We start from the raw sequence: 11966 nt of genomic DNA, 5'->3' as shown, positions 1-11966 counted from the left end.
TGCCACTGAGCTATATCCCTGGCCCATATATTTTAGCAGTACTGGGTAACTGAACCCAAGGACTTCTCCCTGAGCTATATCCCCAACCCTTTTTCTATTTTTGAGACAGGGTTTCACTAAGTTGCTCACCCTGGGCTTGAACTTAGGATCTTCATGCCTCAGCTTCCCAGAATGCTAGGATTACAGACATACACTACCACAACTAGCTTCAGCCCTTCCATTTTTAAATTTAATTTTAGGGTGTTTTGGGTACCAGGAATCAAACTCAGAACCTTGTGCTTGCTGGGCAAGTGCCGTGCTGCTAAGCTATATCCCTAGCCCTTATTTTTTTAATTTTGCAACAAGTTCTTGCTAAGTTGCCCAGGCAGGCCTCAAACTTGTGATCTTCCTGCTTCAGCCTCATGAGTAGCTGGAGTTACAGGAATGTATCACCATGTCTCTAGGCATTTTTGATCCCTGATTCTGTCATGTGCATCAGCCTAAGAAGCAGACTGCTATGTTAGGCTGCCTGCCAAAGTCCTAGGGATGAAGCAAGAAGCCTAGGCCTTCTAATCAAATGGGACAGCAATATCCCTTGTTTTATTGCCAGTATGTAAGCTGAAAGGGCCAGAACTAAAGTTGGGTGGCTTCTTAGACCAGATGTGGCAGCCAAGTAATAGGAATAGAAGCCCAGCACAGGGTCTGGGTCTTGCAGAAGAGCTGAATGTGCTTTAAGGCCAGATACAGTAGCAATGCAAAGACAGGGTGTTTACTCGAAGCCTTTTGTATATATACCTTGGTACCCAGAAGAGCCACAGAGTCCAGACACCTAAACACACTTTGCTATGTGCCACTTCCGTTTCTTCATTGGCTTGGCTCTCTCTGCACCACTGTCTCCTACCCCACACTCCTGTGGACCAAGTCAGCACCCATTAACAATAAAATATCCCACCTGGCCTTGATGAACTTCCATTGCTGCTCATCTAGGGGACAAGACTGTAAGGTAAGGGCTGGAGTTGATGACAGTAATGGGAAAGTGACTCTAACATAAAACTATCATGGAAAATTATTCCTAGACATTTGTGTTCCAAAGGACAGACTGAGCCACTCTAACCAAGAGTAAACCAACTTCAGGGACAGGAATCTGCCACAGTGACTGAAAAGTTCTGGTAACAGAGCTACAGCATGATTCCTCGAGATCACCCTTCCAAAGACCAGATGCTGCAAAGAATTTTCCACAGTCAGGCCCCCATTCCCCCCACAAGTCATTCAGGACCCAGCCAGCCACCCGGTTTTACATGTCTAAATCTGAAATCAAAGTCTCAGGCAGGGAGTTGGATTGTCACAAGTAATTGCAACATCCCACAAGAATTTGTTTGGGAGTTAAAGGGAGCCAAACCTGGGCCTTATCCAAAGCTTGCAAGTCTGAGCTTTTTGAGAACCACATTTGATCCTTCAAATGTGTTGAATGTAAATGTTTGTCTTGTGCTTGCTTGGCAGCTCTAGGGGACTCTGCAGGCCTCCTACTGGCCCACCGTGCTGACAGGTGTATCTTTCCCCTAGAGAGGACAGAGTGATAAACTCCCTCCATGAGCCACTGATCCCAGAGTTGGCCTTTATCCTCAGTCATGTTCTGAACACTGCCTGGGGGGAGGAGGGATGGAGGCTCTGAGAAGAGACTGGCCCCTTATGGCTCTGGGAGCAACATGGATGGGAGGTGAAGGGGCATAACCATCCTGCTCCATCCTTATGTGCTTTCTCAGCACTGCATAAACTCTGCCCTTGCCTTCACCCTTAACCTTACCTCATTTTATTTCTACATGTTGCCATCACAGACATTAAAATGATGTTTTGCTGTTTTTACATGTGGACAAAAGACATCTTTAAAAAAACACAGTATCTGGGTATATCTCAAGATAGCTCAGAATTAGTGGAGCTTGGTCATTATCAACCATAGATCATCATCCTCATCCTTATCCTCCTCACTATCAAATAGCAGTCATGACAGGACCCTTACTTTGTGCAGGACAGTGGGCAGCATTTTCCGCTCTTTCTGATCCTCTCAACCCCTTTGTGAGACCAATATTGCTGTTTCCTCATCTCACAGAGACGGGACAAAGTTAAGTGGCCTGCTTTGTGTCTCCTAGTTGGTTAGATGGTCTGAGCTTGGCTCCTTTTCTTCCTGAAGGAGCAGAATGGAAGCAGAGCACACATCAGCCCCAACAGTCCAAACCTGCCCGGCATGATGGGAAGGGTATTCACCATGTCTTTCCTGTGCGTCTCAGGCCTCCACCAGTGGGTCCAGGACACAGGGACATGATGCCTCAGAGATGGGGATGAAATGGGAATGGGGCAAGCAGTTTTGTGTTGCTTCCTTAGAAAACTCCATTATGGTCATAGGTGTGTAAGATCTCAGGGACATCTGAACCATGCCTCCCTCCTCTGAGTTCTTCAGAGCTTTAAGAGCGAGGCTTTCTCTGAGAAGTGGGATTATCCTTCATTGACACCACTCTAGTCATAGCTTCAAAGGACTTGAAGAGCAGACCAAAGTAGATTTCTGTTTGGAGGCCAGAAGTCGGTCTGGCACTCAGCCTGAATTTCTTTACAGCACAGCCTAGTGTCTCTGTCCCCTTTGCTGATTTACATGGCAGGTTTAATTAGCCAGAGGTGAATCAAAGTGTAGCTTGTCCTCAAAGTCAATTAATATTTACTGGCCACCACACGGTGAGTGACGCCAAGGTTGGTCCATGTTCTCTGTATCAGTATAGAGGATAGTCTTCACCCCTTTGTGCCTAGCTGTGACTGGGGACCTGAGGTTGGGAGGTCCTTGCCCCCTCTTATGGCTCCTCAGACAGATGCCTACTTTTTGGCTTCCTCCCCAAGAGCTTCCTGATCTTTCCTTTTTGCTCCAGTCAGCTTCACTCTTTTTAATCTTTTTACCTTTGGATCTAGCCTGGAGCTGGTCCTTCTCCCCTACAATGACTCAGCTTCCTCTCTGGCAAAAACCTGAGTCTTTCCCAACCTCTTTTGAGGTTTTGTTGCTGCTGCTGCTGCTGCTGTTATATATTTTGGTTTGTTTGGGTTTTTTGTTGTTGTTTCTTTCTTTCCTTTTTTTTTTCTTTTTTAATGAGATAGGGTCTCTCTATATAGTCTAGGCTGGCCTGGAACTCACCGTGTAGCCCGGGCTGGCCTTGAACTTGCAGCAATCCTCCTGCCTCAGCCTTCCTAGTGCTGGGATTTCAAGAGTGCAGAGTCACACCTACCATTTCTCAGCCTCTTGAAAGATCCCAGAATCCCTGCCTCCCCACCCTGCTCAGGACTGTTCAAGTGGCAGCCTCCCTTCCTGGCACTCAGAACTCCCTTCGGCAGCTGCCTCCCCCAGGGGCTTCCAGCCTGTTGCTCCTCCTCTTCCTGTGGAGGCCTTTACAGGGCTTCTGGGCTGGCTGCCCTGCTGTCCGCACGAGCCCTCCACCCCACTTCAGATGGGGCCAGGAACAACACTCTTGCTTTCTGTTCAAATGCTGGCCCCTTAGCAAGTTCTGAGGGCTCCAGTGTTCACAATCCAGCTCATTCCACCATGCCTTCCCCTGAGGCTTCTTCGGCCAGGCCACTTGCTGTGCCTGTGCTCAGTGGCATAGCTGGAGTTCGTGCCACTCAGGACCGTCCTTCATTTGCCACCCTCCAACATATCTCAGTATCTCAATATGTGCTAGCCCACTGCATTGTCTCCTGAACCTATTTGTCTTCTGAGATGGGAAGCACCCAGAAGTCAAGATCTTTTACCTCACTTGAGGCCTCAAGCAACTGCAGGCTTTCCACGGGCATTCAGGGGACCTTTTTGAATGCCGTTTCCCTCCTGAAGAAACCTCCTGCCACTGTCCCAGCCCTCCCCCGAGTGTGGTAGGCCCGGGGTGAGGCTAGGGGGTGAGGGGGGCACAAGGCTGCACTTGTCAGTCGCTGCAGAAGGCTCATTATCCAGAAACGGGAGAAAGCAGGGAAATGTTTGTTTCCGGGGAGACTGAGTGAGGGGAGGAAGCCCACTCGTGTGAACCTAGAGGATGTGCATCCAGGTATCCCCAAATCTTACACTGCTTTGTTCTATCATCTCCCATTTCTCCCAAAGGCCACCTGCCTCCCGTCCCTGGCCCCCGGCTGGCTGTTGCGTGACCTCGTGTGGCGCCCAGTGCTGCCATGGACAGCTCATTCCGCCTGCGGGGCGCCCGCGCGTGAGGCGCCGCCAGGGGGCGAATGGCGTGCCGGTGGCTCCTCGGACGCCCGGCTGCCCTGGGAGAGGCTGGCCGGGAAGCGCGCCCCGCGCCCCGCAGCCCAGCAGGACCGCGGCTTCCAGCCCCGCCCGCCAGCGCCGTGCCCGCGCCCAGGTCCGGCGGGGATGCAGCCACCGCGGGCACAGGTGGCCTGGCCCGCTCTCGGCTCGGCTTGGAGGCACTGCCCGGTGGGCCCGCACCCTCTTCCCCCCACCCTGGCTCTGGTCTGGCGGCCGCCCCAATTTAGATTTCGGGGTGGTTGACTAGGCCGCATCCCGGGCATAATGACGGAGGACGCTAGAGTGCAAGGGGTGGGTGGTGCAGCTCTGTCCCACTCCCTGCAGTCCTGGCTGAGTGGGTGCGCCGGCCAGCCCGGTGCTCCTCCTAGCCAATGCGGAGGGAGAGAGCCGCGCCCAGCGACCTGCCACGACCCCTGGGGTCAGACCTCCGCTACAGCGGCCACGTGTGGCCTTGGGCCCTAAAGGGGGAGAAGAGTTTATACAATAGTTGCAGGAGTGGGCTCCTCCCTCAGTCAGCTCATGGTGTTGACCGTATTTCCCGAAGTCCCTCAGGTGGCTGCCTAACACCCCAGCGGCACAGACCAGTGACCCTGTCCCAGGCCGACATCCCCGGGATCATCCGACTCGGTAACATACTGTTTCCACAGAGAAATACTTTGTGCCTAGGATCCCAAGTCAACCTTCGTGAAAACTGACAGGGTTGGTGATAAACCTTTTAGTGTTTAAAAGAAAAGGCTTCTCTGTGTCCACACCCTAGCCTGCATCCATTCTAGTATTTCTACCATTGAAGAAATACTTCCTTACCAAAAGAAAGTCAAGTTTATGTTTAGTTTCAAAGAAAGTCCATGAGACAGCAGCTTTCTGCTTGCCTGCTAATAATAGTCATTTACCCTCACTTCAGTTTGGTTTATATTCGGGGAGTTTTGCAACCCCTAGAGTTAAAGTTCAAATTAATTCTCAAGCTACACGTAGCTGTGGCTTCAAATCCTAAAACATTTAGCAGAGGCTTGTGAGCCAGAAGTCCCAGGGCTGACCTCTGTGTCCATCCTTGTTCCAATTCACACCTGGTCCAATAGACACTCAAATCCATAGCTCTCAAGTCTGCTTAGAACCTGGACCTGGACCCCAGGGCACCTCCTCTCCCATTTATCCAGACCCAGCCATTGATCTCCTGGTCAGAGGCCCCAGGGACACCACCTCTGAGAGGAACCTCACCTTCCATGATACAGCTATGTGACTGCCGACCCAGGGGAGCTCCAAGCCCAGCACAGATTTACTGTTGCTCCTGCTGTTCTCCGCTCCCAGATGTGTCTGAGACTTCCTAGCTGTGCAAAGACAAGGGGAGGCTCAAGTTCAGAACCCCACGTGACCCCAAGGCCTTCCAGGTCTAAAGAGTGCATTTGTGGGAATCCTGGCACCAGTCCCTATACTCAGAAGGCTCTGGTGATGTGGGTGGGTAACAGCCTGTGTGCACAACACTTCTGGGCCTGCACCGGACCCCTCTGCTGCTGTCCTCTGTCTTTCTCCTGTTCTCCAAGGTGAGTGCACTAGGTCTGGCACCCCCAGAGCTTCTGCATTCCTCCCAGCACAGCAGCCTGCCTGGAAGTGTCCAGGGCCAGTCCAGCAAGAACCCCTTCTGGTCAGCCCTGCCTTCTGCCTTCTCAGTTCCCAGGAGAGCTACCTAGAGGAGACCAGGCCATGCCTTCCATCTCAAGGGTGGGATGGGGTAGACAGGGTGAACACATCCGCAGGGCTTCTCTGGACTCACCTTCCATCCCACATCATTTAGTGGGCACCCACTTTGGGCCAGGCACTGGGCCAGATGTTGGGGGTATAAAAATAAGCCAGAATCACTCTGTCTTCTCAGAGTTCATGGTGTCTGTTGGAGGAGTTTATTCTTTAATTCACTTATGAAATATCTAGTGAGAACCTTCTGTGTGTCCAGCCCTGGAGGGATGAGAAGTACTGGACAGACTGTGACGAAAACAAGTATAGCCCCTGCCATCCTAATACCACCCTGTACACTCACTGTCCCTAGGGACAGACATCAAGCAAACCACCTAGCAAGCAGAGGATTACTGGCTGTGATAAAGAGTCACAGGAGCTTTGAGCACAGGTAAAATGGGTGGGGAGGCGGGGAGCCACCCCGGGTGGGAGGGGCCCTGAGAGCAGACAGGACTGGGACACATGCCTGGAGAACCTGGTTTGGAACTTCTCCTCCTTTTGCCTGTACATACATACACACACACACACGCACGCACGCACGCACGCACGCACGCACCCAGCAAACCTTCCCTCTCCTCCTCGTGGCCCCTCCCTCTCTGAGGATGCTGGAGCCTTTCCTTGCTGCCTGTTGATTGGAGGCAGGAGGTTGCAGTGCTCCTTGTGGTCACTGACTGAGGTTTCTAGGCCTGCTGAGGGGTGGGGTTTCAGGCTGCGGGGCTGTGGGGACCCAGCCTTCTTTGCTTCATCAGCCATCAGAGGAGGAGCTGGGAATGAACGTTTAATAAAAGAACTCCTAGAAGCGAAGCAATGAGTTTTGGCACATTGACATTTACACACTGCCTCCTCCCTCAGCCCCATTTTCAAGGCCTGGCTAGGCTACATTCCCAACCCCCTCCCTTAGAAGAGTAGCAGGGCCTGGGCAGCAGAGATCCGATCTAGGACCCATCCAACAAAACAGCCATTCCAGATGCTGGTCCTGCCTGGCTTTGGCTGCTGTTCCACTCCACAATCTGGTGGAGACCAGGTGGGACAGGCTGCCTGCTTCCAGGTAAGAACGACGCTGCAGGCAGCCAGAGGCCCTCCTCGGGAAACACCAGTACACAGGCAGATGTGGCCTCTCCACGGCCCAGCCCTGCACGAACTATCTCAGAGAAGGCTGAGCATCCCACTGTGCCCCCTGGACAAGATACGGATCCCTCAGCAGGGCCAGCTCCTCAGCAGAGTATCGATACCGCCACGACTGGTGGCTGTGAGGGAGGGTGCTGTACCATGCTGGCAGTTTGACCTAGGCTTTGGCTTTAAGGAGCAACAATATGGCCACAGTCCCCAATGGGCCTGAGTTCTTGGGCAAAGCCTCAGGGTGGCTTGTCTAGGACTCTAGGGTCCCTCTGCAGGAGCACAGGTACCTGTGCCAGTGTCACGATATCAAATGAGACTGGTGTGGGGGCCGTGTAACCCTTGAGTTGTTCCACATGCTGAGGGACTTGTAGAAGTGCTTTCTAAACTGAATTCCCTCCTGCAGCCAGGCCTGCAGGATACAGCTCTCGAGCCTCCCCCTTGCCCTTCTCCAGCCACTCTACATGCAGCATGGCTACACAGCTGCATTTGGTTGCCCCTGAGACCCTGGTGTAGAGGTAGGGACCCTTCTACCAGTGGTGTCCTTGCCCCTGAGTTGTCTCTGTGGGGAGAAAAGGTTAAGTGCTTTCTTTGGAAACCAAAGCATGGCACCAAGTAAAGATGGCACCCTTGCTGTCACTTTGCCATGCAGGCATCTCTCCTACCCCCACGGCCACTTTGTAGCCCCTTGGAGCGTGCCATAGCCTCTGGGACCAGAGACTCAGTCTTTGGGTAGCTGGGCTTCCTACCTGCCTGAGAGTCCCATGCAGGAAAAGAACAGCAAAATGTCTGCAAGCTGTCAGCCACAGGAGGACTAAGGGCAGTCCAAGGACTGCCCAGGAACACTGGGAGTTGTGGTGGGTGCAGGGGTACAGGTGGTGATGGAACCTGGGGGCTGCCTTTCTCCCCTCATCTGAGTACAGTGAGCTCCTCTTTGAGGTACTGTGACTGTTAAGCAGGTCTACTGTTAGGTGGGACAGCGTTCAGGTGTCCTAGGTAGACACTGGGAACACAGGCAAGGATGTATGACAACAGTAATACAGCAATTTGTTGTTCACTTAATGTGTACAATCTGAGCAAAATGAATGAATTTTATTATTTAAATATTTCAAATTAGTTAGTTACGTAATCCCATTTAATGTACTATTATTGCCATTTTACAGTAGGAAATAAGGCTGGGAGAAATGAAGTCACTTGCGCAGGGTATACACCCTGCCTCCAGGGTTCATCCTTTCATCCCTCCCATGCCCACCCCCTAAGCTTAGCAAGAGAGGCACATTATGAAAAAAGGGTGCCATGCTGGCCTCTGGTCTCACCCAAGCTCCTCCTGCCCACACAGACTTTCTCCCTGGCCCTATGTGAAGGGCAGCCTGTGGGTGGCCAGGGGGGCTTCCAGATGTCAGGCAGGGAGGTAGCAGCTCCCTGTTGTCAGGTTCTGTTTCTGGGGTGGAACCCCCCAGCTCCCTAGGCTGTCTGCCTCCACTGCCCACTTTGGTCTAGGTAGTGACGCCTCCGCACCCCAGCACCTGGCAGGCAGTCGGCATAAGATCACAGAGGGACCCACAGAGACAGAGGTACCCTCTGAGGCCAAGTTAAACACAACCACATGGGCAGAGAACCTTCCATGGAAGCCACTGGTTTGTCCCAGGAGCTTCCCTATGTGCCACAGCCACATGTCCCAGAGCACCCCGAGAGCCTGTCAAGCACCCTAGGAAGGGGGTGGGAGGGAAAGAAGGGTATAGAACTGCTACAAATAGCCGACCAAGCCAGACCCCAGAGCTGCCCCCCAGCAGTCACAGCCCTGCAGGGTAGAGGTAGAGTGGGTCTGTTACCCATCGTTCAGCATCCTGAGAGCCATACTAAGAAGGTGTTGTTATCTGTTTTACGCAAAAGGAAACTTGGGTCAAAGTCCCTTAACAGGCAGTGTCCCCACGACTAAGTCCTCTCCTGTCCCATCCAGCTTTTATCACCTTGGGACCAGGGGGATGGGATTGAGTGGAGGGAAAGGAGGCCCAAAATCCAGTATTTAGAGCAGAGGGATAGCCTCAGGTGTGCTATGGAAACCATATGGTTTGGTTTGGTTCCATTTGGTTTCATTTGAGACAGGATGTTGCCATGTAATCCAGGCTGGCCTTGAATTTGCTATGAGGTCCAGACTGGCCTCGAATTTGTAGAGATCTTCCTGCCTCAGCCTCCTGAGTGCTGGGATTACAGGTGTTCACTGCCACACCTGGCTGTGGAAAGCATTTGAGAGGAGTCTCCCCTGAACCCCTACTCACCCACAAGCAAACTGTGGACTTTTTTTTTTGAGACAGGATTTCGATAATTTGCTAAATCCCGATCAAACTTGTGATCCTCTGCCTTCCAGAGTGCTGGGATTCCAGGCTGCACCACCACATTGGGCTAACTGTGGACTCTTAAAGTGGGCAGACCTGAGCAACACTCGTAAGTCTGTTCTGATTTGGTACCCGGGATACTAGACATTCGAGTTCCTGGACCCAGAGATGACACTCTTTCCTCCAGCAGTCCCAACAGTCAGAGGGGCTGATTCTTTGCTTTGTGAGGCAATTACTCTGGAGACAGCATAATGAATGCGCAAGTCCCCAGGGACTTGCGGGGGTGGGGTCAGTCGGCCAGTAGGAGTAAGGGAGGGTCAACTAGGCTGCCTGGAGGGAGGAGGCTTAGAAAAAGAGTCCAAATTGTCCAGACAAACTGGGTGGTGTTAGGAATCCTTTCAGCACAGGAACAGGTGAGCCTTGGTGGGCTGCTGGGAAAGGGGTGAAGGAAAGCGAGAAGGGCGCTGTCTGTGGCCCTCAAGGCAGGGCCTGTGGATTTCCAGCCTGAGGGGCTTGGGGCAACCAGACCTTCGCACCATCTCTCCTGACCCTGGAACATTCCAGCCTAATCGCGGCTCAGATCGGCAGCTCTGGAGGCTCCGTGCCTTGGAACTGCACCCAGCTTGCTCAGGGCCTGGCCAGCCAGCTAGAGCTAGAGCTGCGGGCCCGCGGGTCCCCCAGACCTGTAAAGGCTGGGGCCTGGGGTTTTTTCCTTTCCAGATTCTGAGGGAACTAGGTAGGACTTGAAGCCGTCAGGGGTGGCAGTGGAGCCAGAGGCCCCACCTGCGGGAGAAACGAGAAGATCCTGTCTCAGGAACAGGACTGTGGAGTGCTCCAGATTCTCAAGGAGACGCTGCGCAGGCTGCTGTATCTGGTAAGGGCTGAGGGATGGGATCTCAGCTCCTGTCAGCCCCAAGCCTGCACAGCGCCCTCTACCAGGAGAGAGGACGAAGATCGCCGGTAACCTGGGAGCCCCACAGCCCTGGAAGGAAGGGTCTGAGGGCCGGCTGGGCTGAGCACGCTGTTGTCCGGTGAAATGCTTTGTTTACTTGTTAAAGCTCCTATCTTTTTTCTTATGCTCTTGAGGCCAGCTCTTCTCCTACGGGCACCAGGAGGCAGGGACAGATGCCTTAAATACAGTGCCTGAGGACGGAAAGGAAGCCTGGCCCCTTCCCTCTTCCATCAGGGAACCCCCTCATGTCCTCACTCTTCCCCTCAGCCCGCTCTTCTCCCGATGCCACAGGGGGGCGGGTCTCTAGCCCTGACAAAGATACAGGGTAAAGGCATCCCAGCTGCTTAGGAGGCAAGCGGGGAAAGCTCACTGGAGCAGAGCTGTTTGAGACTAGCCAGAGCAATGTAGTGAGACTTGTTTAAAAAAAAAAAAAAATTTGCATCGGGCATGATGACGCACGCCTGTAATCCCAGCACTCCGGAGGCTGAGGCAGGAGGATCGTTCCGAGTTTGAGACCAGCCTGGGCTACACAGTGAGCTCAAGGCCAGCCTGAACTGCATAGTGAGACCCTGTCTCAAAAGAGACAAAACAAAACAAAACAAAAAAATTGCCTGGCGTGGTGGCACTGGTTTGTAATCCCAGCACTTGAGTCCAGGCAGGAGGATCACCATGAGTTCAAGGCTAGACTAAGCTAGATACTGAGAGTTCAAGGTCAGCCTGAACTGAACTACATAGCAAGACCTTGTCTAAAACAAACAAACAAACAAACAAATAAAAAAGTGAAAGGCAAAGAAGCAGTGAGTGGAATGGGGAAGAAATCAGGCTGGGGGGACAGTGGCTCTCCCAAGATCTTCGTGCTTCATGTTGCAGGCCCAAGAACCAGGTATTAGCCGCAGCAGGACTGGGCCAGGAGGAAAGCCCCCATGTGACCTCTGGACTGTCCCCTGGAGGCACCTGTCATGACTCAGCCTCCCCAGCAACCACAGCAACAGCCACTGAGATAAGTACCTGTACTGTCCAGTTTTTCATTCTTCTTTTTTTTTCTGGTACCGAGGGAATTGAAGTCACGACCTTGCACTTGCCAGGCAGGTGCTGTGCTGCTGAGCTAAATCCCCAGCCCTGTTCTTACTTTCTTAATCTCCACAAACTGCGTGAGAGTTCAATCCCACTTAACAGGTTGGATAACTGAGGCTTAAGGAAGTGAAGTGACTTCTCAAGGTCGCACAGTTTAAAAGTACCAGAGGCAGAAGTCTGCCTCACTTAAGCCTGCAGAGGGTGACAATGCTGGACCAACATCACCACTTCCCCCACTCTGCCAGCTCATCCTGGCCCCAAGCACCCAGGAGCATCTTCCATGCTCTGCGGCGCATCTGACCAGTTCTTCCTGCACAGCCCATTCTACCAGCCTCGTGCCGCCCGCCACAGCTGCAGAGGGAGTAGGCTGGCCTCAGGAAGCTTCTACAGTCCATCACCCTCACACCTCCCACGCCCCAGGGCTGTTTGATTCTTATGCCTCAAAATGAGGGCCACTTGGGTTTTCATGGGGAAGGGCACAGGCAGCAGGTCAGTGTGT

At 52.8% G+C, this 11966-nt stretch overlaps 1 long non-coding RNA gene across 1 annotated transcript; it reads left to right on the top strand.

Annotated features, from left to right (window-relative positions):
- Positions 1-9572: 9572 nt before the first annotated feature.
- On the top strand, positions 9573-11441 carry LOC102011204. The gene is made up of 3 exons (XR_260531.2): positions 9573-9854; positions 10162-10315; positions 11264-11441. It is a non-coding gene; the product is annotated as an uncharacterized LOC102011204 (long non-coding RNA).
- Positions 11442-11966: the final 525 nt, after the last annotated feature.

The sequence above is a fragment of the Chinchilla lanigera genome, unplaced genomic scaffold, assembly GCF_000276665.1.
Source record: "Chinchilla lanigera isolate Chin_1 unplaced genomic scaffold, ChiLan1.0 scaffold00017, whole genome shotgun sequence".
Taxonomy (NCBI): Eukaryota; Metazoa; Chordata; class Mammalia; order Rodentia; family Chinchillidae; genus Chinchilla; species Chinchilla lanigera.
Note: the sequence above shows the minus strand (reverse complement) of the source record. Positions and strands in the feature narration are given on the sequence as shown.